At 46.0% G+C, this 23,524-nt stretch overlaps 1 non-coding gene and 6 pseudogenes across 1 annotated transcript; all 7 read right to left on the bottom strand.

Annotated features, from left to right (window-relative positions):
• Nucleotides 1-9,821: 9,821 nt before the first annotated feature.
• LOC141267494 (5S ribosomal RNA) lies at nt 9,822-9,941 on the bottom strand (annotated as a pseudogene).
• Nucleotides 9,942-10,561: 620 nt separating this feature from the next.
• LOC141267120 (5S ribosomal RNA) lies at nt 10,562-10,680 on the bottom strand. Its single transcript, XR_012321134.1, has one exon. It is a non-coding gene; the product is annotated as a 5S ribosomal RNA (ribosomal RNA).
• Nucleotides 10,681-11,601: 921 nt separating this feature from the next.
• Nucleotides 11,602-11,721, bottom strand: LOC141268216 (5S ribosomal RNA; annotated as a pseudogene).
• A 7,659-nt stretch (nt 11,722-19,380) lies between these two features.
• Nucleotides 19,381-19,500, bottom strand: LOC141268612 (5S ribosomal RNA; annotated as a pseudogene).
• Nucleotides 19,501-20,121: 621 nt separating this feature from the next.
• LOC141268791 (5S ribosomal RNA) lies at nt 20,122-20,240 on the bottom strand (annotated as a pseudogene).
• A 973-nt stretch (nt 20,241-21,213) lies between these two features.
• LOC141268688 (5S ribosomal RNA) lies at nt 21,214-21,333 on the bottom strand (annotated as a pseudogene).
• Nucleotides 21,334-21,954: 621 nt separating this feature from the next.
• On the bottom strand, nt 21,955-22,073 carry LOC141269525 (5S ribosomal RNA; annotated as a pseudogene).
• Nucleotides 22,074-23,524: the final 1,451 nt, after the last annotated feature.

The raw sequence follows: 23,524 nt of genomic DNA, 5'->3' as shown, positions 1-23,524 counted from the left end.
ACTTGTTGTATTAGTCCATCTATACTGACCTCCATCAGGTTGCAAACTGCATATATTTTTTTCTTCATCTACCTCTGAAAAAATATTGGGCTTCTAGCTGTATGTGGGACTTGTTCTATTAATCCATCTATACAGACCTCCATCAGGTTGCAAACTGAATATATTTTTTTCTCCATCTACCTCTGAAAAAATATTGGGCTTCTAGCTGTGTGTGGGACTTGTTGTATTAGTCCATCTATACTGACCTCCATCAGGTTGCAAACTGAATATAATTTTTTTCTGCATCTACCTCTGAAAAAATATTGGGCTTCTAGCTGTGTGTGGGACTTGTTGTATTAGTCCATCTATACAGACCTCCATCAGGTTGCAAACTGAATATATTTTTTTCTGTATCTACCTCTGAAAAAATATTGGGCTTCTAGCTGTGTGTGGGACTTGTTGTATTAGTCCATCTATACTGACCTCCATCAGGTTGCAAACTGAATATATTTTTTTCTGCATCTACCCCTGAAAAATTATTGGGCTTCTAGCTGTGTGTGGGACTTGTTCTATTAATCCATCTATACAGAACTCCATCAGGTTGCAAACTGAATATATTTTTTTCTGCATCTACCTCTGAAAAAATATTGGGCTTCTAGCTGTGTGTGGGACTTGTTGTATTAGTCCATCTATACTGACCTCCATCAGGTTGCAAACTGAATATATTTTTTTCTGCATCTACCTCTGAAAAAATATTGGGCTTCTAGCTGTGTGTGGGACTTGTTCTTTTAATCCATCTATACAGACCTCCATCAGGTTGCAAACTAAATATATTTTTTTCTGCATCTACCTCTGAAAAAGTATTGGGCTTCTTGCTGTGTGTGGGACTTGTTGTATTAGTCCATCTATACTGACCTCCATCAGGTTGCAAACTGAATATATTTTTTTCTGCATCTACCTCTGAAAAAATATTGGGCTTCTAGCTGTGTGTGGGACTTTCTCTATTAGTCCATCTATACTGACCTCCATCAGGTTGCAAATTAAAAATAATTTTCATCTGCATCTAGCTCTGAAAAAATATTTGGCCTTCTAGCAGTGTGTGGGACTTTCTCTATTACTCCATCTATACTGACCTCCATCAGGTTGCAAATTGAATATAATTTTTTTCTGCATCTAACCCAGCCAATAGTTTTGGCCTAATACCACAGTTTGGCCACTCAGCTCTGCTCGGTTCCCATCCATTGTTTTCTTGTGCAAACAACTCCAGAGTTGTTAATTAGTTAACCACCAAAATGAGTGGAAAAAGGCCTGCTGCTGGTGGAAAGGGGAATAGGCGTGTTGGGAAGGGGAAAAAAGGCTGTGTCCGTGGGGTAGGTGTTAAAGCAACAGTAACATCTGCAGAAGAAAGACCAACTTCCAGCCAAACTAAAATGTCTACTTCTTTTAGCGGACAATGTGATAAGATCCCTTTCTTACGGCCACGCCAATCGCTACAAATTCCAGATGAGGCACAAAAACAGCAGGTGCTTCAACGGATATCAAGTGCTCCTTTAAGTGGGCTCTCCTCCACATCAACTTCAACATCACAAATACTCCAGTCCTCAAAGGTGTCACCCCAAACGCACTTGCTTCCTCACAGCTCCCAAATCTCCAGCTGCCCGTCTGAGTATGAGGTAGAACAGATGGTTGAGTCTGCAGAGCTGTTTACTCATACTATAGCCTGGGAATCAGAGGTCGACTCCAGCGCTTCTGTGAATCCAGACGAGGAAATGATCTGCACTGATGCCCAGAATCTTTATGAGTCGGATCCAGGACCAGACGCAGAAGGTTCTGACCATAATGTAGACCCTCATTCCCAAACTGTAACTCCTGTTGGTGGAGACAATGAGGAAGACGATGATAAGACTCAAATACCTGATTGGAGCGACAACTTTAGTTTTTTGTCAGGGCAGGAACAGGTTGGCTCTGAGGACGACGGGTGTGATAACGCACAGGGTGACGATGATGAGGTTGGAGATCCCACTTACTGTCAACCCACAGTCAGCCAAGAGATGAGGTCAGCAGAGGAGGTGGAGGAAGATGCTAGTGACGACGAGGTCAGGTTGCGCCTTCCTGGACAGAGACGTAGTACTGGAAGCACGTCAACAACTGCATCCTCAAACACAACTCTGCCTCTCACCACAAGTCGTGGTGGCTCTTCAGGTCGCATGGGTGCTAAGCCTTGCATAGCCTGGGCATTTTTTCAGATCGATAAAGATGACCCAACTCGTGTTATCTGTAACATTTGTCAGCAAAAGCTAAGTAGAGGCCAAAAAATACATAGTTTGAGTACTTCATGCATGAACCGGCACATGGACATGAAGCATAAGTTGCAGTGGGAAGCTCAGTGTGCTACAATGCGGCCTAGCCGGCCGGGCCAACCACCGTCTGCCATATCTTGTGCATCCGCGGCCTCTTCATCCTCTGTGACTGGGGGGACAGCAGTCACACCTGTTTTGGGGCGCAGACCTGCCACCTCTTTACCCGCAACAGCCAGCGTGATTGGCAGGTCATCATTTTCTTTGGAGGTGGTAACACCAGCTGGTGTTGAGCGCTGTCCGACATCGATAGCACCACCTTTGGATCAAGGCAACCTAACATGTCCGCCTGCATCTTCCTCACAGACCGGCAGTTTGCCGGGGACACCCTTATCAACCCCGTCTAAGCACAATAGCCAGCCCTCGGTCCCTCAGATGTGGACAAGTAAAAGACCAATTCCTCCTAGCCATGAGAAAGCTAAGAGGTTGAATTTCACCATCTGCAAGTTCTTGGCTACAGAAATGCTGCCTTTCCGCCTGGTGGACACAGAGGATTTTCGAGACCTTATGTCCGTCGCAGTGCCCCAGTACCAGATGCCCAGTCGGCACTACTTCTCAAAGAAAGGTGTGCCTGCGCTCCACCAGCATGTCGCACACAACATCACCGCTTCTTTGAGAAACTCTGTGTGTGACAGGGTGCATTTCACCACAGACACTTGGACGAGTAGGCATGGACAGGGGCGTTACATGTCGCTGACTGGGCACTGGGTAACTATGGTGACAGCAGGACAAGGGGCTGCTGTCCAAGTCTTGCCGTCCCCACGAGTTGTGCGTCAATCCTCTTTATGTCAAAGTTCCTCCACTGCTTCTGCCTCCTCAACCTCCTCTCGGTCTTCCACCTGCACCCAAAGCCTGTCTGGTCATGCCACAAGCTTTCTAACTGTGCAGAAGGGATCCTGCACACCTCCTTACTATGCTGGCAGTAGGGCTCAACGTCATCAGGCGGTTTTTACATTGAAATGTCTGGGAAATGTGAGTCACACAGCTGAGGAGTTGTGGTCAGCTCTGGAGAACCAATTTCATGAATGGTTGTCTCCACTGGACCTGAAACCAGGGAAGGTCGTGTGCGACAATGCTGCAAACCTGGGTGCGGCCCTTCGCCGGGGCAATGTCACACACGTGCCTTGTATGGCTCACGTGTTGAACCTGGTTGTCCAGCAATTTTTAGCCCACTATCCCAGACTAGATGGCCTTCTGCAGAGGGCACGGTTGCTGTGTGCTCACTTTCGCCGTTCGCATCCCGCAGCTCAGCGACTTACATCTCTACAGAAGTCGTTGGGCCTGCCACTTCACCGGCTAAAATGCGATGTGCCTACCCGGTGGAATTCAACTCTGCACATGTTGCAGCGACTGTGGCAGCACCGACAAGCCCTGGTGCAATACGTTCTGACGTATAGCCTGGGCCAACGAGATCCAGAGGTGGGGCAAATCACGCTGGAGGAGTGGTCTCAGATCAGGGACCTATGCACCCTTCTGCACAGTTTTGAAATGGCAACGAAGATGTTTAGTGCTGACGATGCCATTATCAGCATGACTATTCCGGTGATTTACATGCTGGAGCACATGTTAAACAGAATTCGGAGTCAGGTGGTGGCACAAGAGGAGGTGGAGGAAGTAGAGGAGGAGGAGTTGTATGCGGAAGGGCTAACATCTGCAAGGTCCAGACGGTCGGCAGCACCAAGGCGGCAGGCATGTGAGGGTGGGGGAGATGGTTTTACCAGGGCGCATGGTAGCAGCCAAACTAGTGAGGAAGGTGCAGGAGCCCAGGAAGAAGTGGAGGACGAACTGATGGAAGACTCATCAGATGAGGGAGACCTTGATCACATTTCTGTTGTGCGAGGTTGGGGGGAGAGGACAGAGGAAGGAAGCATGATTGTTACCTCGCCACCAACACAACAGGGACTTGGTGCTCCTGGATGCGCAACACACATGAGTGCCTTCTTGCTGCACTACCTGCAACATGACCCTCGAATTGTGAGAATTAGAAATAATCCTGACTACTGGGTTGCCACACTGTTAGATCCCCGGTACAAAAGTAAATTTGCAGAAATTATTCCTGCCATAGAAAGGGATGCACGCATGCAGGAGTATCAGCAGAGACTGTTGCAGAATCTTACATGTGCTTTTCCACAAAATACCAGTGGTGCACGTAGTGAATCTCACAGTTCCAACTTGCCAACCGTGGGACCGTCAAGTGTTCAGCACTCAAACCGTAACAGAACCACAGTATCTGCTGGTAACATCAATTTTGCGGAATCATTTCACCACTTTTTTAGCCCATCCTTTGCAAGGCCACAGGAGACAAGAAGTCTGACACATAGTCAACGCCAAGAGACGATGGTACAGGAGTATCTCCAAGTAAACATTGAAGCCACGACTGTGTCACTGGACCCTTTCTCTTTATGGGCTTCCAATCTGGATAAATGGCCGGCGCTAGCCACTTACGCCTTGGAGATCTTGTCATGCCCCGCAGCCAGCGTTCTGTCTGAACGTGTGTTCAGCGCTGCTGGTGGTGTGCTGACAGATAAGCGCACGCGGCTCTCCACTGATAATGTAGACAGACTCACGTTCATAAAGATGAACAAATCATGGATCCGAAACGACTTTTCTACCCCTGTGTCATCCTGGGGAGAGTAAAAGCTTGATGATTGGTTAAAATCACCCTACCAACCGTTTTAAGCTTTCAAATTACTAATCATGTTTATCTGTATCTTGGCTGGAAAATAATTTGGGCTTTGTAGCAGTGTGCAGCACTGATTCTATTAGGCCATCTATAATAAGCTCCACCAGATTTAAAATTACTAATCATGTATATCTGTATCTTGACTGGAAAATAATTTGGGCTTTGTAGCAGTGTGCAGCACTGATCCTATTAGGCCATCTATACTAAAGCTTCACCAGATTTAAAATTAATAATAATTTTTAGCTGCATCTAGCCCGGAAAATAATTTTGGGGCTCCGAGATGCGCAAGACACATAAGTGCCTTCTTGCTGCACTACCTGCAGCATGACCCTCATATTGTCAGAATTCGAAGTAATCATGACTACTGGGTTGCCACACTCTTAGATCCCCCAAACTTTTCGATCAACCTTTTCATTTTAATAAAGACCAAAAAAATGGTCATTTTTGAAATTATAAGCATTAGCAGGTTGTTAGAAACTGAAATCAAACAGTTTTCAACTCAAAACTTTATTCTAGGTGATGTTACATTTTCACATAGGACCCCTTGTTCGAAAGGAGCTTCTGAACTCTCTCGTCCATTGAATTTGTCAGGTTTTGGATGTTTTCTGCTTCAATTGTTTTGCATGAGGACAGAATACCCTCCCAGAGCTGTTGCTTAGATGTGAACTGCCTCCCGCCATCATAGACACTCCTTTTAATGATGCTCCAAAGGTTCTGAATGGGGTAGAGGTCAGGGGAGCATGGGGGTCACACCATAAGTTTGTCCCCTTTTATGCCCATATCAGCCAGAGATGCAGATGTTTTATGTGCAGCATGAGATGGTGCATTATCATGCAGAAAAATGATCTTGCTGTGAAATACACGGTTCTTCTTCTTGAACCATGGCAGGAAGTGCTGTTTGAGAAAATCCACATACATTATGGAGTTCATCTTTAGCGCCTTCAGGGATCCTAAAGGGGCCGACAATCTCTCTCCCCATGATTCCAGCCCAAAACATTACTCCACCTCCTCCTTGTTGGCGCTGTAGCCGTGTTTGCGTGGGGTGTCCATCAACCAGCCATCCTCCACTCCATCCATCTGGACCATTGAGCGCTGCACGGCACTCATCCGTAAACAAAACAGTTTTGAAATCAGTCTTCATGTAATGTTTGGCCCACTGGAGCCGTATCTGCTTGTGTGAAGTGGATAGAGGAGGTCGACAGGATGGCGTATGCACAGCTGCAAACCTCTGAAGGACCCTGCATCTTGTTGTTCGGGGGACGTTGGAGGCACAAGCAGCTTCAAAAACTTGTCTGCTGCTATGACAAGGCTTTTTTGCCGCTGCTCTTTCAACCTGACGTAATTGCCTGTAGGAAAGAGTCCTCAATTTGCCCTTATCAGCACGCACACGTGTGTACTGTGAATCAGCTACATACTTCTTGATTGCCAAGACACTTCATCCTGATCATCGCACAATGTTGATTGTAGTCATGCCTTGACCTAAACACTCCACAATTTGTTGCTTCTCAGCAGCCGACACATCCTTTTTCTTTCCCATTTTGGCAGAAAATGTAGGCTGCTTAATAATGTGAGACAGCCTTCTTAAGTAGTCTTGCCTTTCATTGGACACACCTGCCAAACTAATTAGCACAGGTGTCTGCAATTGCTTACAGTGATATAAAGAGCCCTGACACACATCACCATCAATGAGTTTAACTGACAAACAAACAAATTCTTCCCTTATCACTCCTAAACACTTTTTGCATAATAATTTGGAACACAGTGTACATGTGCTTTTCCACAAAACACCAGTGGTTCACGTAGTGAATCTTACAGTTCTAACTTGACAACCATGGTCTGTATGGAGTTGTTCAATAAAGGGCCCAAAATTAAGATAACATAGATGGGAGAGGTCTCTATGAATAGGAATTCCTAAGTATTTGATACCCTGTGAGGGCCAGGCAAAGGGAAAGTTGGACTGGATGGAATCCTATATGGATTTGGGGAGGGAGACATCGAGGGCCTCAGACTTCGCTGCATTGATTTAAAATTTGACCATGTAACAAAGTGATCTATTTCAGCCATAACAGCATGGATGGATATATGTGATTGAGTGATATATACTAGGACATCATCAGCAAATAGAGAGCACTTGTACTCGGTGCCTCCCACCTCAATCCACCTAATATTGGGGTTATGGCGAATTGATGAGAGCAGGTGCTTCGTCACTAGGATGTATAAGAGAGGGGACAGAGAACATCCCTGCCTTGTCCCATTGGTGATTGTGAAAGGTGATGAAAATGTTCTGACGCGCCCCCTGGGCCTTGGGACACCCGGAGCCGGACCCTTTTTGGTGGATGCTGGTGGTTGTAGTCTCCGTGGCGGCAACCCGGTTCCGTGGCTCAGGGCGGTCAAACCAGTGGCGGAACTATTTATGTGGTTTTGATGTTTAAATGTCCGACTACGCCACCCGTGGTTTGCGGTCAGAGTGAACCGCCGCTCCAGGGCAGACCGCTGAGGCTGGTGTTGTGGGTGCAGCAGAGCGTAGCATAACTCCCCACGGGAGGAGTATAGCCTCAGGGCAGTGTATGCGGAGGATGGGGGTGATGGTGCAGGGCAGCAGCAGTAATGACACGGAGTCAGTGATGCAGTCCAGGGCCTTTACTCACAGTTCTTATTATCCAGACCACGTCTGCAGGTAACGGCTGCCCACGTCGTACTGTGCTCACCAGGTGAGGGGCTCAGACAACTCCCAGATAACTTTGGAGTGCTTCACAGGACCCCCTTTGTGTGTCCTTTGTCTGGCCTTTCTTACCAACCCTTCTGTCCGGCTGCCTCGGGCCTCCTCTTGGTAAACTTGGCGCCAGTTTCCCTGACCCTATGTGGTGCCTTCCTAGCGGGTGTAGCGAGGGGCTGCGCCACATAAAATGTCACAGCCTCCTGTTTCTAGCTGAGGGTCGTTTCCTGCCTCCACTAGTTTCGGGGACCGGTCTCCCCCTTTGGCCTGACCCCTCCACGCAGGTGGATTCGGGCGTGCGGTGACGACTCGCCCATCCGCACCCCTGAGATCCCTTCATTCCTCGTTCATGGAGCCTTCTCCGCTCCTCTTCCTTCCTTCTCCCACTTCCAGGCCTGGGCCTCTGTTACTAGGCCCGCCTCCGGAGCAGAGCTCATGCAGAGCCCCTGCTCCCTGCCACTTCTGCTCAGACTTCTCTGCACTGAACTAAGATGGTGCCCACCTTTTATACTCCCTTCTCAATGCACCCAGGAACTGCTTCCTCCCTGCTCCTGCACTACAGGGTTCCCCTTCCTCAGTGTTCCCTCCCCCCACTCCAGCCAGGGACAGGGACTGTCGTGCCCATCTCAGGGGCATATTGGTCGCCCTGCCCCACGTCAATGTGGTGTAATGCATGCAGGTGTCGGGTCCTGATCCACACTACATCCTTACCTGAGAGTGAGATATCACACCTCTGGGTGAGGTGCAATACCTCTGTAGCAACCGAGCCCTCAGGGTGCTACAGTTCCATTTATCTTCAGCCTAGGTGACGTATTGCGATACAGGGCCATGATTTTGGCTATAAAAGGGTCCCCTAGACCCCTACCCCAAGCTTTTTAAGAGAATCATATATGGCGTGCCAGGAGACTCTATGGAATGCTTTCTCAGCATCCAACGAGAGTATCTAATTACAAATTTTTAACTGCATCTAGCCCAGGAAATACTTTGTGCCTAGTAGCAGGGTCTGCTAGTCAGCGGATTATCCCGGCTGTTAAGCAAGCTACACCACCTGTAGTTTGGACACTTCATTTTTTCAAAGGAAATGCTTCGGGACCACGGGATACTCAGTGAAGAGCATCAGGAGGCACCCCAAGGCATAGGGGCTCGGACTGGCAGTAGGATGCCTTGCGGTGGACAGCCGAGCTCGATCCTTATAAAAGCTTTTTAACTGCAGCAGCTTTAGTGGACGCTACTGGAGCTGGAATTACGCGGCTGCTGGCATGAGACTTGCCCTCCAATAGATCCTTGTAAATGGATTTAAAGTGTATTTATTCAAATTAGAGAGACAATTTAAATTAAAAAGCTTAGAGCTGCCTCCACCACAGGGGGGCTCGCTCGACCCACCAGCGGACAGGCACCAGTATTGGGAGAGGGGGGCTGGCCATCAGGGTTCACCGCGGCTCTGGCACAATCCCGGCGACACGGAGGTGGCACGGGCAGGAGCGGACTGAACGTGTCGGCTTCTCACTTTTTGGATTTTAGAAGGGCATGACATGCCTATATCTGTGTCTCCCCCTCCTTTTACTCCTCCACCTCTTTTCTTTTCGCATGACTATATGTACTTGTCACTTTTCCATGTGTTAGTTGTGTCTTCTGAGCAGTTTGTCAGATTTGGACACCTTTGAAGGTGTTTTCTATGTGTTTCTATGTGTTTTTGTTTGCCTGCCATTGGTTTTAACGGTGTTCGAAGGTGTTCGACGAACAGTTCGGCGAACACACGGGTGTTCGACGAACCGAACCGAAATTGAACACTACGGGGGTGGCTCAACAATACTGGGCACCTGCTGAAAGCCTGGCCCCTTCACGGCCCCGGGTGCTTTTAACGCCATCATTTCCACACGGCGAGCTGCGGAGTCAATAAGCACTCCTAGCCGTGGCAAGGAGCTCGGTGTCAGGCCTGCATGAAGGCGGCGGGGTAGCGTATTTAGCTGCCAACTGGCTCAGAGGCCTTGGGGCTTCCATCATCTAAGTTACTTAAGGTCGGTGTCCGGCAAGGCGCCGTTCCATGCTAGACGAGCTGGGCAGTAGGGCAAAACGTCATCAAAATGGTCTACAGCACCCGGTGTTCCCAGGAGGTCTCCCATCCAAGTACTGTCCGAGCCCAGCTCTGCTTTGCTTCCGAGATCAGATGAGATCAGGCGTATCCAAGGTGGTATGGCCAGTAGACACTGCTCGATCCATCGCCCGGCCAGCCTTTCTCAGGATCGCTTGGTGGCGAGCAATCTGGCCGTGACGGGGCGGGCTCCGAAGTGTCCATGCAAAGGCTTTGCCGTCCCTATAGGTGTGGTTTGTTTAGCAGTGATTCACCCGCCGCATCAGGTGTCTTGAAAAATGTCTCGGCGCAGGGTCTCCTGCAGGCTAAAACTTCATCGCGGTAATGTGACAGAAAGAGCAAGCTGGACCCGTAACTTGGGCGCGGAGCGAGACGTCCAGGGGTGAATGAAGGAAGAGGGTGAGATGGTTGCCAGTGACTTTGAGCTGCTCTTCAGAGGGGAGGGTCGTTTTGCCTGCAATGGTCTTCTGCTTGGGGTTACCGGTGGTTGCCTCCAGCCACGCGGGAGACGCTGGTCCTGGTGAAAAGGAGCCTAGTATTAAAAGTAAAGAAGCCACAATGCTGGAGGCCCACGTTGATCAGAAGGATGCTGGTATTTTGCAGAGATGAAATAGAGCAAGAGAGAAAGCAAATGAAAAAAAGAAAAGAGAATGAGTGTGTGCACTTGTGAAAGGGAATGGAAAAAAGGCATAGAAGAGAGTGCCCCCTGCTGGTGGAAGGAAAGAAAAAGCAAAAGCCTACAGCACCTGGTATTCCCAGGTGGTCTCCCATCCAACTACTAACCAGGCCTGACCCTGGTTAGCTTCTGAGATCAGACAAGATCAGGCATGTTCAGGGTAGTGTGGCCATAGGCAGAGACAAGCCTCTCACTTGCTGCTTTTCTACTTTGAAGTCTGGCTGCCAGCTGCCCTTTCCAGTGCTCAGCAAGACCAAGTCCTTTTGTGCTTTCACTTCTCTTCAATTTTTTTGCTGGCTTCCTTAAAAGGTCTTGTAGACACAATGCCCCACTCAGAGCCGCTGAGCTCACTGATCGGCTGCAGCGCTGTCGACGGAACGTCAGCTTCACGGCCAATGCCACAGGCCGGGAGCAGAGGCGAGACTCACCGGTAGACCCGGGTAGGATGAGTAGAGCGCGGTTAGTTGCTTTCTAATAGCCTGCAGCCGGGGATTAACTTTTAATGAAAGCGAACAATCCCTTTGACTGTCTGCAGCGCGCCACACCTAGGATGCGCACTCTCACACACAAGCCAGCATGCACACGTGCTCGCACGTGACAACACCCCCTATCTGCCCCTACAACCTCTCCGTCACCATGCGTCAGACTCTCCTGCCTGTTTTATGATTTCAGGGCCTAAGCAGGAATCACCCCCCCCTCCCCAATTCCTTCCTTGCCTTCCTTGCACTGAGGTTAGCTCTTTGTCAGCCGTCTGACTTGGTTACACAAGCTTCTTTGCAGAGAAACATGTTACTTCTGCTGGCCCTCGCTAGGCGGCCGGCATCCAAAAGCTTCCCTGGGCACCTACTGTAAGCCTGGCCCCTTCACGGTCCCGGGTGCTTTTATTGCCATCATTTCCACACGGCGAGCTGCAGATTCAATAGGCACTCCTTGCCGTGGCAAGGAGCTCGGTTTCAGGCCTGCGTGGTAGCGTACTTAGCTGCCAACTGGCTCAGAGGCCTTGGGGCTTCCATCATCTAAGTTACTTAAGGTCGGTGTCCGGCAAGGCGCCGTTCCATGCTAGCCGAGCTGGGCAGTAGGGCAAAAAATCATCAAAATGGTCTATAGCACCTGGTGTTCCCAGGAGGTCTCCCATCCAAGTACTGTCCAAGCCCAGCCCTGCTTTGCTTCTGAGATCAGACGAGATCGGGCGTATCCAAGGTGGGATGGCCAGTAGACACTGTTCGATCCATCGCCCGGCCAGCCTTTCTCAGGATCGCTTGGTGGCGAGCAATCTGGCCATGACGGGGCGGGCTCCGAAGGGTCCATGCAAAGGCTGTGCCGTCCCTACAGGTGTGGTTTGTTTAGCAGTGATTCACCCACCGCATCAGGTGTCTTCAAAAATGTCTCGGCGCAGGGTCTCCTGCAGGCTAAACCCTTCATCACGGTAATGTGACAGAAAGAGCAAGCTGGACCCGTAACTTGGGGGCGGAGCGAGTCGTCCAGGGGTGAATGAAGGAAGAGGGTGAGATGGTTGCCAGTGACTTTGAGCTGCTCTTCATGGGGGAGGGTCGTGTTGCCTGCAAAGGTCTTCTGCTTGGGGTTACTGGTTGTTGCCTCCAGCCACCCGGGAGACGCTGGTCCTGGTGAAAAAGAGCCTAGTATTAAAAGTAAAGAAGCAACAATGCTGGAGGCCCACGGTGATCAGAAGGATGCTGGTATTTTGCAGAGATGAAATAGCGCAAGAGAGAAAGCAAATGAAAAAAAGAAAAGAGAATGAATGTGTGCACTTGTGAAAGGGAATGGAAAAAAGGCATAGAAGAGAGTGCCCCCTGCTGGTGGAAGGAAGGAAAAAGCAAAAGCCTATAGCACCTGGCATTCCCAGGCAGTCTCTCTTAAATGGTTAATTATGGAAATTCATTTGGAATGTTAATCGATAATCATTTTTCTGAGTTCTATTCCTCAGCCATCGTGTCTAGTTGACATGCGCTATTTGTGTGTGTATTTTTGGTTCACTACCATATGTAGAACAGGTGTCCATACGACTGGCTATAAAAGCCCATGGTACAGAGAGGGGGGCCTCTCTTGCTCTGCCCAGCCCACAAGACACAGAATCTTCATGCTGAGAAGCAGATGACATGTAGGCCTGGACACATGCTGGACAAAGACATGATTTACCAGCCAGGATCCAAGGAAAGATGGGTGAATCTCAACAATTAAGCTAATTATAGACAAATGGACAATTACTTTATAACTAATTATTGTATGTACCTGCTGCAATCTGATTCTTTTTAATGGACAATCCAAGAATAAATAGATACATTTTTTTATAAGAATATCGTGATATTGATACTTTGAGAAGTCCTCAGTAGAAAAAAATCATACAGGAAGAGTATTATTTTACAATGGTGAGCCAGCCAGTCCTGTTTTTTTGTTTTTTAAATTAAGTAAGTGAATTTCTTCCGTGAACAAGGGGGGAGTCCTGACGAGCTGAACAGCTGTTGTTCACGTGTCAGTAAATTCACTAGTTTGTCACGAGAAGCAGAAAGGACCTACAGACTGAGGAAAGACAGGTAGCAGAGGTACTAACAAGGAACAGAATCACACAGGAAAAGAATCAGACGAACTGAAGACAGGACGTGCTGATAAAGAGAAGCCAAGGAATCTTAAGGTAAGCAAAATATGGATATAATTTCTTCTTTTGCTAATCAAAGTAATATTAATTTCAAAGTTAATGTAGGAGATGACATAGAAGTTTTGTGGCTCAGTTTATGCAAAGAATGTGAATTGCAGAATTTACAGTTAACTTCTAAATTGGTAAATAGAGACAAACAGAAATTGAGAAATATTCTACATTTGGTAGATTTTTTTCATAGTCTTGTGTTAGAGATTTCTAAGCAGGAAAATAGTGTAGAAGTGTCAGACGGTGATAGTGATTCTGACTGTAATGTGGAAAATGAACAAGAAGTAAGACACGTGTCTGTAACTGAAGGTGACCTTGGGTCTGACCAAGAGACGGACATACAGAAACCTGACATGGGAGGAGACATGACTGACATACGAGAAGCCGATATACTAGGTGATGTGGGAGGAGACGTGAGTGACGTAGGAGGAACGGACGTACAAGAGCCACTAAAAATATCAGAGAATTCTGGAATTACCCAGGCTCAACTCCAAATTAAAATGAGGAAAAATTTGCTGAAATTATACAAAATCATGCCAAAATATGATGTCAAAATCCATGCCTGTAGAAATTCAGAGACATTTGAGAGCTTCTCTGATAAGTTTGATTTATCCAATGAGGAGAGGAATCAATTATTTAAAATATGGATTCCTGTGACATTGTCCAGACGTTTACATTTAATGCCCTGTGAAAATGACTATCCTAATGGATGGGAAAATGATTCGGACAGATTAAGATATTTGATTTATTGTGTCACAAAGGATTTTCCCAACATAGAAGATCTGCAGAAACTAAGGATTGGTAGGAAGGAATGTACATATACATTCATGTCCATATTTGAACGGTTGTACAAAGCTCTCATCAAAAATGGAAAAGTACAACATATGATAACAACTTTTGTACAAAAATTCAAATTCCTAAATTCAGTTTCCCAAGTTATGGCATCACAAAAAAATTCATTATTTGAATGTGCGCAGATGCTGGATTTTGTTCGAAAACATGAGAATCGTGAAAAGAAAATAAATCAAGCTAAATTTATAAAACCAGGAAAGGTAAAATCTTACCAAAAGCCAATATCAAACTCTCCTAGACTGAGTCATCCCCATAGTGAACTCTATCAAATACGCATAAGATTTCATATATGTTATAAGCCATATCAGCCAGTGCAAAGATCCATCTCTCCACAGAATGAGTTAATTCTCAGTCAGAACTGTGATTCTCTAAAAAGGAAAATGGCTGAAACTGATGAACAGAGACAGGTGAGACGACCAACTCACAGTGACGTCATGGAATGTGGACAGAAGAACAGGCAGTTCTCTGAGGTTTTGAAGGATAGAAAAATGTCTTTCCTAAATAGGGCGTTCCTGGAGATATTTGAGAGAGACAGAAGATTTGGTTTAGGGAGTGGCTAAGGAAAAACTGTAATTATAATGTTGTATCAAAATGTAATACAATGTCTCAATATTTATTTATAATCTTATACAGTAAAAGTGTAGTTACATAGTTTCTAATAGTTCATATATATATATATATATATATATATATACACTTGTCTAAGTAGAGATTGCGTATAATTGTATTTATATATACGTTTATAAAATATATATATATATATTAATTAATAAATTAGAACTTCATATATATAAATTTAAGTAGCAATATTTTGAATTACATTAGAACCAACCAATATATGTATAAGATATTTAAATAATTCTGTTTCTGTATGAATTTGATATTTAATTTTATTTTCTAATATTTCCTTAGAGTTTTCATTCCAAAACAGGATTTGATCAAAGAACTCTAAAATGGATTTATTTCTTTATTCACACAGGAAGTGAAAAAATTGCATGATTTTATGCGTATAACATTTTAAAATAATAACAATATATCTAGTTGAACTATAATATATATGTAATACTTATTAATTCTTTTGTGTTGCTAATATTTTCTGTGCATGAAGTGTTCGTGCAAATTAAAGTAGCTTTACAGCATGACGTGTGACAGCTGCGGCCTTTGAACTTTGAGCTAATAGTATAGGATCCCATTCATTCTATTTTCAACTGATGTAACTTAAGACCGGGCAGCCAGTGAAAAAATAATCTAAGACAAGAGTTTTTTCAAGTGTCTGAAATTCCATTGACTTACTCTCATATTATATAATATGTACTTGGGGAATATTCAAAGAAATATAAAGATATTCAATTGATATGGCAATGCGCATTAATAAATTGGGATACAACAATTTTGGGTTAAATATATATATATATCTAAAACTTCATATGTGGAATGTTTGAGTTGAACAGATCTGTGAATGTCAGAGTGAAGGTGACAGATGAGTAAATCAGCAGCTGCTAAGTGTCATTGATGCGACAGAGGCCTCGTATGTTTGTATGTTTGAAAAAAAAAATGTTTCTTTATGTGAAGGTACAAAAATATATTTAATTCTGAGGAAATTATAATACATAATTAGGTATTATCTACATATATATATTTCTATATTTCTTTAATAATTATTATTTCTTGATTTAACTAATAGTGGATAAGGGCAACCACACATCAAAATGGTTTACAAAGCAAATTTATATTTAGAATAATTTTCCACATGATAATATTCTTGAATAACTATAATATTATTTTTAATGGTTACCTAAATAGGTACACACCTCTCTTTAGTCAAATCTATGCTACTCATCGATATGAAATTTATGCACAATATTTCTAGAAGAATAATTATTTTTAATTTGGTTCTGATATATACATAAATTTTATAAAATAATATTTTTGGTATTAAGGGGGAAAATGTGTTTTTGATCCTGATTACATAATCACTTTTGATCAATACTTATTTTCCACACATTTTAATAAAGAAGAAATAATAATAAGGTACTGTGGTATAATTAAGAAGGGTATTACATGCAAAGTTGCATAATTTAATATTTTTTGGTGGTACAAGGTTATGACAAATATGAAATCATCCAGATAATGGAGATATAAGGGTATTTTTTATGGAGAATATAATTACTCTGCATTTGTCATTAAAATTTAAAGGCCTTATTTTTATTTTTATTCTTATTTTTACTCTTAATTTTATTTTTCATTTTTAAAATTTTATTCTTACTTTATACTTCTTATATTTCTATTTTTTCATTTTTTAATTCTCATTTGATTTTATTTGAGTTCAATATCTCAATTGAGAAAACACATTAATATTTAATAAAGTAATGTCTAATACAAGAGTATTGCTTCATTAAATATATATTGCTAAGGAAAAAAATGTTTACATTTTCTGAGTAAACACAACAATTCATTCATTCATTTATTCATTCATTCATTCATTCATTCATACATTCATATATTTATTCATTTTGGTTCAGGAGTATACATTCTTTGATATTATTGGTTTAATAAAGATATAAAAACTTGTTTTTTCAAAATACACTGACACCTATGGGTTGGAAAAGGTAATTACACCTATGACATAAAAATGTTCTATCATATGGAGAACTTGATTGATAATGAATTATTATCTATTATTGTTTATTATTCCAAACATAATTTATTTTAATATTTTGATAATAATTAGATGGATATTACTGATTGCTATGGTACGCTGTGATATTATAGGTTAGGAAAAACTGCCAGATTTGGTATCAGATTAGGGAATGAAGACTTCAATCAAGACATCGCAATTATGAATTCTATCTTACTAAAGACTTTTAATTTTTATAAATCAAAGAGATTCTCAAAAGTTACAAGAAGAAGCAACTGATATCCGGACGTCTCAGAAGGTAACAGGTGTGAATGCTGAGTGTTATAATAGACTGTGTCCATTACATACAATATAATTCACACCACTGATCACCAGGACGGCAGAGGACGATGATCCTATATGTACTGTGTTCTGTTCAAGTTTCATCACGTTCCCGTGGTTTCTTATCACCTGCAACGCTTCAATGAAAGCTGGTGAACAGGTAATACCTGGCATATGTGTCCTGTATATGAAGGACTGAGTACTGGTTATGGTGCTATATAAAGCAGGGAAGTGTCAAGTTAACCCTTGCTTTACTGACCAAAGACGTCACATCTGTTCCAAAAGTGACACGAGACCAGTGCGGACACACGGAAGATTCCAAAGACGATCCAACGTAATTCCAGGTGACACTGCACAGATATTAAAGCTACATTTCATCCATGGACTTTATTTTCTTATCAACTGACACACATGATCTTTCTGATAAAGAGTACAGTTTATGGACTGAAGAATAATGAACACAATTATGGACTGTACAATATCTACATGCTGTAATTTATTTCAAAAGAGTTTTCATCTAAAGACTGTGTTATAAAAGAACCAAGAAGAAGACGAGACGACGACCCGATGACATCAGATGATGACGATTGAACCCGCGATTGCTTCAATTTAGATATAGGGAAGTATAATTATACATATTAAATGAATATTAGTCACGGCTTACCATAACATGAATTCACATCATTATATAACAATAATCCGATATTGATACTATTATTACTATTATTATTATTATTATGGAAATTTAATGATATTGCCAAGGAAGAAGGAAAGAAAAAATGATTGATGAATGTATCTTCTTTTGAGAAATTTCAGTTAAAGTCCTTTTATTCTCAAAAAAGGGGGAAATGTTAAATGGTTAATTATGGAAATTCATTTGGAATGTTAATCGATAATCATTTTTCTGAGTTCTATGCCTCAGCCATCGTGTCTAGATGACATGCGCTATTTATGTGTGTATTTTTGGTTCACTACCATATGTAGAACAGGTGTCCATACGACTGGCTATAAAAGCCCATGGTACAGAAAGGGGGGGCTCTCTTGCTCTGCCCACCCCACAAGACACAGAATCTTCATGCTGAGAAGCAGATGACATGTAGGCCTGGACACATGCTGGACAAAGACATGATTTACCAGCCAGTATCCAAGGTAGGATGGGTGAATCTCAACATTTAAACAATTAAGCTAATTATGGACAAATGGACAATTACTTTATAACTAATTATTGTATGTACCTGCAGCAATCTGATTCTTTTTAATGGACAATCCAAGAATAAATAGATACATTTTTTTATAAGAATATCGTGATATTGATACTTTGAGAAGTCCTCAGTAGAAAAAAATAATACAGGAAGAGTATTATTTTACAGTCTCCCATCCAAGTACTAACCAAGCCTGACCCTGCTTAGCTTCCGAGATCAGATGAGATCGGGCGTGTTCAGGGTCGTGTGGCCATAGGCAGAGACAAGCCTCTCACTTGCTGCTTTTCTACTTTGACGTCTGGCTGCTGGCTGCCCTTTCCAGTGCTCAGCAAGACCAAGTCCTTTTGTGCTTTCCCTTCTCTTCAATTTTTTTGCTGGCTTCCTTAAAAGGTCTTGTAGACACAACGCCCCACTCAGAGCCGCTGAGCTCACTGATCGGCAGCAGCGCTGTCGACGGAACGTCAGCTTCATGGCCAATGCCACAGGCCGGGAGCAGAGGTGAGACTCACCGGTAGACCCGGGTAGGGTGAGTAGAGCGCGGTTAGTTGCTTTCTAATAGGCTGCAGCCGGGGATTAACTTTTAATGAAAGGGAACAATCCCTTTGACTGTCTGCAGCGCGCCACACCTAGGAAGCGCACTCTCACACACAAGCCAGCATGCACACGTGCTCGCACGTGACAACACCCCCTATCTGCCCCTACAACCTCTCCGTCACCATGCATCAGACTCTCCTGCCTGTTTTATGATTTCAGGGCCCTATCAGGAATCACCCACCCCCCCTCCCCAATTCCTTCCGCACCTTCCTTGCCTTCCTTGCACTGAGGTTAGCTCTTTGTCAGCCGTCTGGCTTGGTTACACAAGCTTCTTTGCAGAGAAACATGTTACTTCTGCTGGCCCTCGCTAGGCGGCCGGCATAAAAAACCTTCCCTAGGCACCTGCTGAAAGCCTGGCCCCTTCACGGCCCCGGGTGCTTTTACCGCCATCATTTCCACACGGCGAGCTGCGGAGTCAATAAACACTCCTAGCCGTGGTAAGGAGCTCGGTGTCAGGCCTTTGTGAAGGCGGCAGGGTAGCGTACTTAGCTGCCAACTGGCTTAGAGGCCTTGGGGCTTCCATCATCTAAGTTACTTAAGGTCGGTGTCCGGCAAGGCTCCGTTCCATGCTAGCCGAGCTGGGCAGTAGGGCAAAACGTCATCAAAATGGTCTACAGCACCCGGTGTTCCCAGGAGGTCGCCCATCCAAGTACTGTCCGAGCCCAGCCCTGCTTTGCTTTCAAGATCAGACGAGATCGGGAATATCCAAGGTGGTATGGCCAGTTGACGCTGCTTGATCCATCGCCCGGCCAGCCTTTCTCAGGATCGCTTGGTGGCGAGCAATCTGGCCGTGACGGGGCGGGCTCTGAAGGGTCCATGCAAAGGCTGTGCCGTCCCTACAGGTGTGGTTTGTTTTGCAGTGATTCACCCGCCGCATCAGGTGTCTTCAAAAATGTCTCGGCGCAGGGTCTCCTGCAGGCTAAACCCTTCATCGCGGTAATGTGACAGAAAGAGCAAGCTGGACCCGTAACTTGGGGGCGGAGCGAGACGTCCAGGGGTGAATGAAGGAAGAGGGTGAGATGGTTGCCAGTGCCTTTGAGCTGCTCTTCAGGGGGGAGGGTCGTGTTGCCTGCAAAGGTCTTCTGCTTGGGGTTACCGGTGGTTGCCTCCAGCCACGCGGGAGACGCTGGTCCTGGTGAAAAGGAGCCTAGTATTAAAAGTAAAGAAGCAACAATGCTGGAGGCCCACGGTGATCAGAAGGATGCTGGTATTTTGCAGAGATGAAATAGCGCAAGAGAGAAAGCAAATGAAAAAAAGAAAAGAGAATGAATGTGTGCACTTGTGAAAGTGAATAGAAAAAAGGCACAGAAGAGAGTGCCCCCTGCTGGTGGAAGGAAAGATAAAGCCAAAGCCTACAGCAACTGGTAGTCCCAGGTGTTCTCCCATCCAAGTACTAACCAGTCCCAACACAGCTTAGCTTCCAAGATCAGACGAGATCAGGCGTGTTCAGGGTGGTGTGGCCGTAGGCAGACACAAGCCTCTCACTTGCTGATTTTCTACTTTGAAGGCACAGACAAGCCTCTCACTTGCTGCTTGTCTACTTTGAAGGCTGGCTGCCGGATGCCTTTTCCAGTGCTCAGCAAGACCAGGTGCTTTTGTGCTTTCCCTTCTCTTCAATTTTTTTGCTGTCTTCCTTAAAAGGTCGTGTAGACACAACGCCCCACTCAGAGCCGCTGAGCTCACTGATCGGCTGCAGCGCTGTCGACGGAACGTCAGCTTCACGGCCAATGCCACAGGCCGGGAGCAGAGGTGAGACTCACCGGTAGACCCGGGTAGGGTGAGTAGAGCGCGGTTAGTTGCTTTCTAATAGGCTGCAGCCGGGGATTAACTTTTAATGAAAGGGAACAATCCCTTTGACTGTCTGCAGCGCGCCACACCTAGGAAGCGCACTCTCACACACAAGCCAGCATGCACACGTGCTCACACGTGACAACACCCCCTATCTGCCCCTACAACCTCTCCGTCACCATGCGTCAGACTCTCCTGCCTGTTTTATGATTTCAGGGCCCTAGCAGGAATCACCCCCCCCTCCCCAATTCCTTCCGCACCTTCCTTGCACTGAGTTTAGCTATTTGTCAGCCGTCTGGCTTGGTTACACAAGCTTCCTTGCAGAGAAACATGTTACTTCTGCTGGCCCTCGCTAGGCGGCCGGCATTCAAAACCTTCCCTGGGCACCTGATGAAAGCCTGGCCCCTTCACGTCCTCGGGTGCTTTTAACGCCATCATTTCCACACACCGAGCTGCGGAGTCAATAAGCACTCCTAGCCGTGGCAAGGAGCTCGGTGTCAGGCCTGCGTGAAGGAGCCGGGGTAGCGTACTTAGCTGCCAACTGGCTCAGAGGCCTTGGGGCTTCCATCATCTAAGTTACTTAAGGTCGGTGTCCGGCAAGGCGCCGTTCCATGCTAGCCGAGCTGGGCAGTAGGTAAAAACGTCATCAAAATGTTCTACTGCACCCGGTGTTCCCAGGAGGTCTCCCATACAAGTACTGTCCAAGCCCAGCCCTGCTTTGCTTCTGATATCAGATGAGATCGGGAGTATCCAAGGTGGTATGGCCAGTAGAAGCTTCTCGATTCATCGCCCGGCCAGCCTTTCTCAGGATCGCTTGGTGGCGAGCAATCTGGCCGTGACGGGGCGGGCTCCGAAGGGTCCATGCAAAGTCTGTGCCGTCCCTACAGGTGTGGTCTGTTTAGCTGTGATTCACCCGCCGCATCAGGTGTCTTCAAAAATGGCTCGGTGCAGGGTCTCCTGCAGGCTAAACCCTTCATCGCGGTAATGTGACAGAAAGAGCAAGCTGGACCCGTAACTTGGGGGTGGAGCGAGACGTCCAGGGGTGAATGAAGCAAGAGGGTGAGATGGTTGCCAGTGACTTTGAGCTGCTCTTCAGGGGGGAGGGTCGTGTTGCCTGCAAAGGTCTTCTGCTTGGGGTTACCGGTGGTTGCCTCCAGCCACCCGGGAGACGCTTGTACTGGTGAAAAGGAGCCTAGTATTAAAAGTAAAGAAGCAACAATGCTGGAGGCCCACGGTGATCAGAAGGATGCTGGTATTTTGCAGAGATGAAATAGCGCAAGAGAGAAAGCAAATGAAAAAAAGAAAAGAGAATGAATGTGTGCACTTGTGAAAGGGAATGGAAAAAAGGCATAGAAGAGAGTGCCCCCTGCTGGTGGAAGGAAGGAAAAATCAAAATCCTACAGCACCTGGTATTCCCTGGCTATCTCCCATCCAAGTACTAACCAGGCCCAACCCTGCTTAGCTTCCAAGATCAGACGAGATGGATCATGTTCAGGGTGGTGTGGCCGTAGGCAGAGACAAGCCTCTCACTTGCTGCTTTTCTACTTTGACGTCTGGCTGCCGGCTGCCCTTTCCAGTGCTCAGCAAGACCAGGTCCTTTTGTTTCTTTCCCTTCTCTTCAATTTTTTTGCTGGCTTCCTTAAAAGGTCTTGTAGACACAACGCCCCACTCAGAGCCGCTGAGCTCACTGATCGGCTGCAGCACTGTCGACGGAACGTCAGCTTCACGGCCAATGCCACAGGCCGGGAGCAGAGGCGAGACTCACCGGTAGACCCGGGTCGGGTGAGTAGAGCGCGGTTAGTTGCTTTCTAATATTCTGCAGCCGGGGATTAACTTTTAATGAAAGGGAACAATCCCTTTGACTGTCTGCAGCGCGCCACACCCAGGAAGCGCACTCTCAGACACAAGCCAGCATGCACACGTGCTCGCACGTGACAACACCCCCTATCTGCCCCTACAACCTCTCCGTCACCATGTGTGTCACCCTGGCCTGGATGCCACAAAATGTATTAAAGCTGTGTCTGAGAGCAAGGGGGAGGTTCTCTTGTCAGGGGAACATTAGCATGCAATGCCTCCTGTCTCAGGCCAGTAGGGGGAGCAGGCTGCCCCTATTAAAGCTGGTGCTGGGTGCAGGGTTAGAGAGAACTGGATTGCCTGTCTCAGCTCTGAGACGTGTCCCAGAGTGGAGCAGGGACAGAAAGTTGATTGCACCTAAGAGGAAGTGTGGCAGGAGGAGAGCCACAAGCCAGAGACAAGAGGCGAAGAGAGCCTGTCTTGGCAGAGAAAAGACTTAATTTTACCAGACTTTGGTGTCTGAGGCTGGAAGGATTCCACATCCCCCAGCAGAGAACCAGTCCGCAAGGGACTGTACATTCGTTGGCCTAAGAAGCCTGGAGGCCCTGCCACAACCGAAGGGACCAGTAAAGCCGTACAAGGCTGGGAGCAGAAAGGAACCCACGTCGCAGGCCATACAGGCGAGAATACACGGAAAGCTCGGAAACGTGGGCTGTTACCCTATCAGGAGGAGATAGCCAGAAGGAGCGCAGAAAGCAGGGGAGGCCTACACCCTCACCCTGACCAGGGCCAATTTCCCCGTTGCTCTCAGACGTCCAGGTCCCCTCCTAGCTGGGACTGTTTATGGGTCAGTTTACCTGTTGTAGTAAAGACCCTGGACTGCAACTTGTTGTCTGTGTGCTCCTTGCTCCTCCCGCACTATCAGCACTGGGATTCTCACTACCATCACTCCCACCATCCATTATACTGCCCTGGGGCCGCACTCTTCCCGTTGGGAGTCACACTACCCTAGCTGCACACCTCATCAGCCCCAGCGGTCTGCATGCAGCGGCGGTTCCTAATAACCGCAATCCACGGGTGGCGTAGTCGGACATTATCAGCAGAACGTAGCAGACTACCATTGGCCTGACCACCCTGAGCCACGGAACCGGGTCGCCACTACTACCCGCA

The sequence above is a fragment of the Phyllobates terribilis genome, unplaced genomic scaffold, assembly GCF_046119375.1.
Source record: "Phyllobates terribilis strain yellow unplaced genomic scaffold, ASM4611937v1 Scaffold_4__5_contigs__length_816908805, whole genome shotgun sequence".
NCBI lineage: Eukaryota > Metazoa > Chordata > Amphibia > Anura > Dendrobatidae > Phyllobates > Phyllobates terribilis.
Note: the sequence above shows the minus strand (reverse complement) of the source record. Positions and strands in the feature narration are given on the sequence as shown.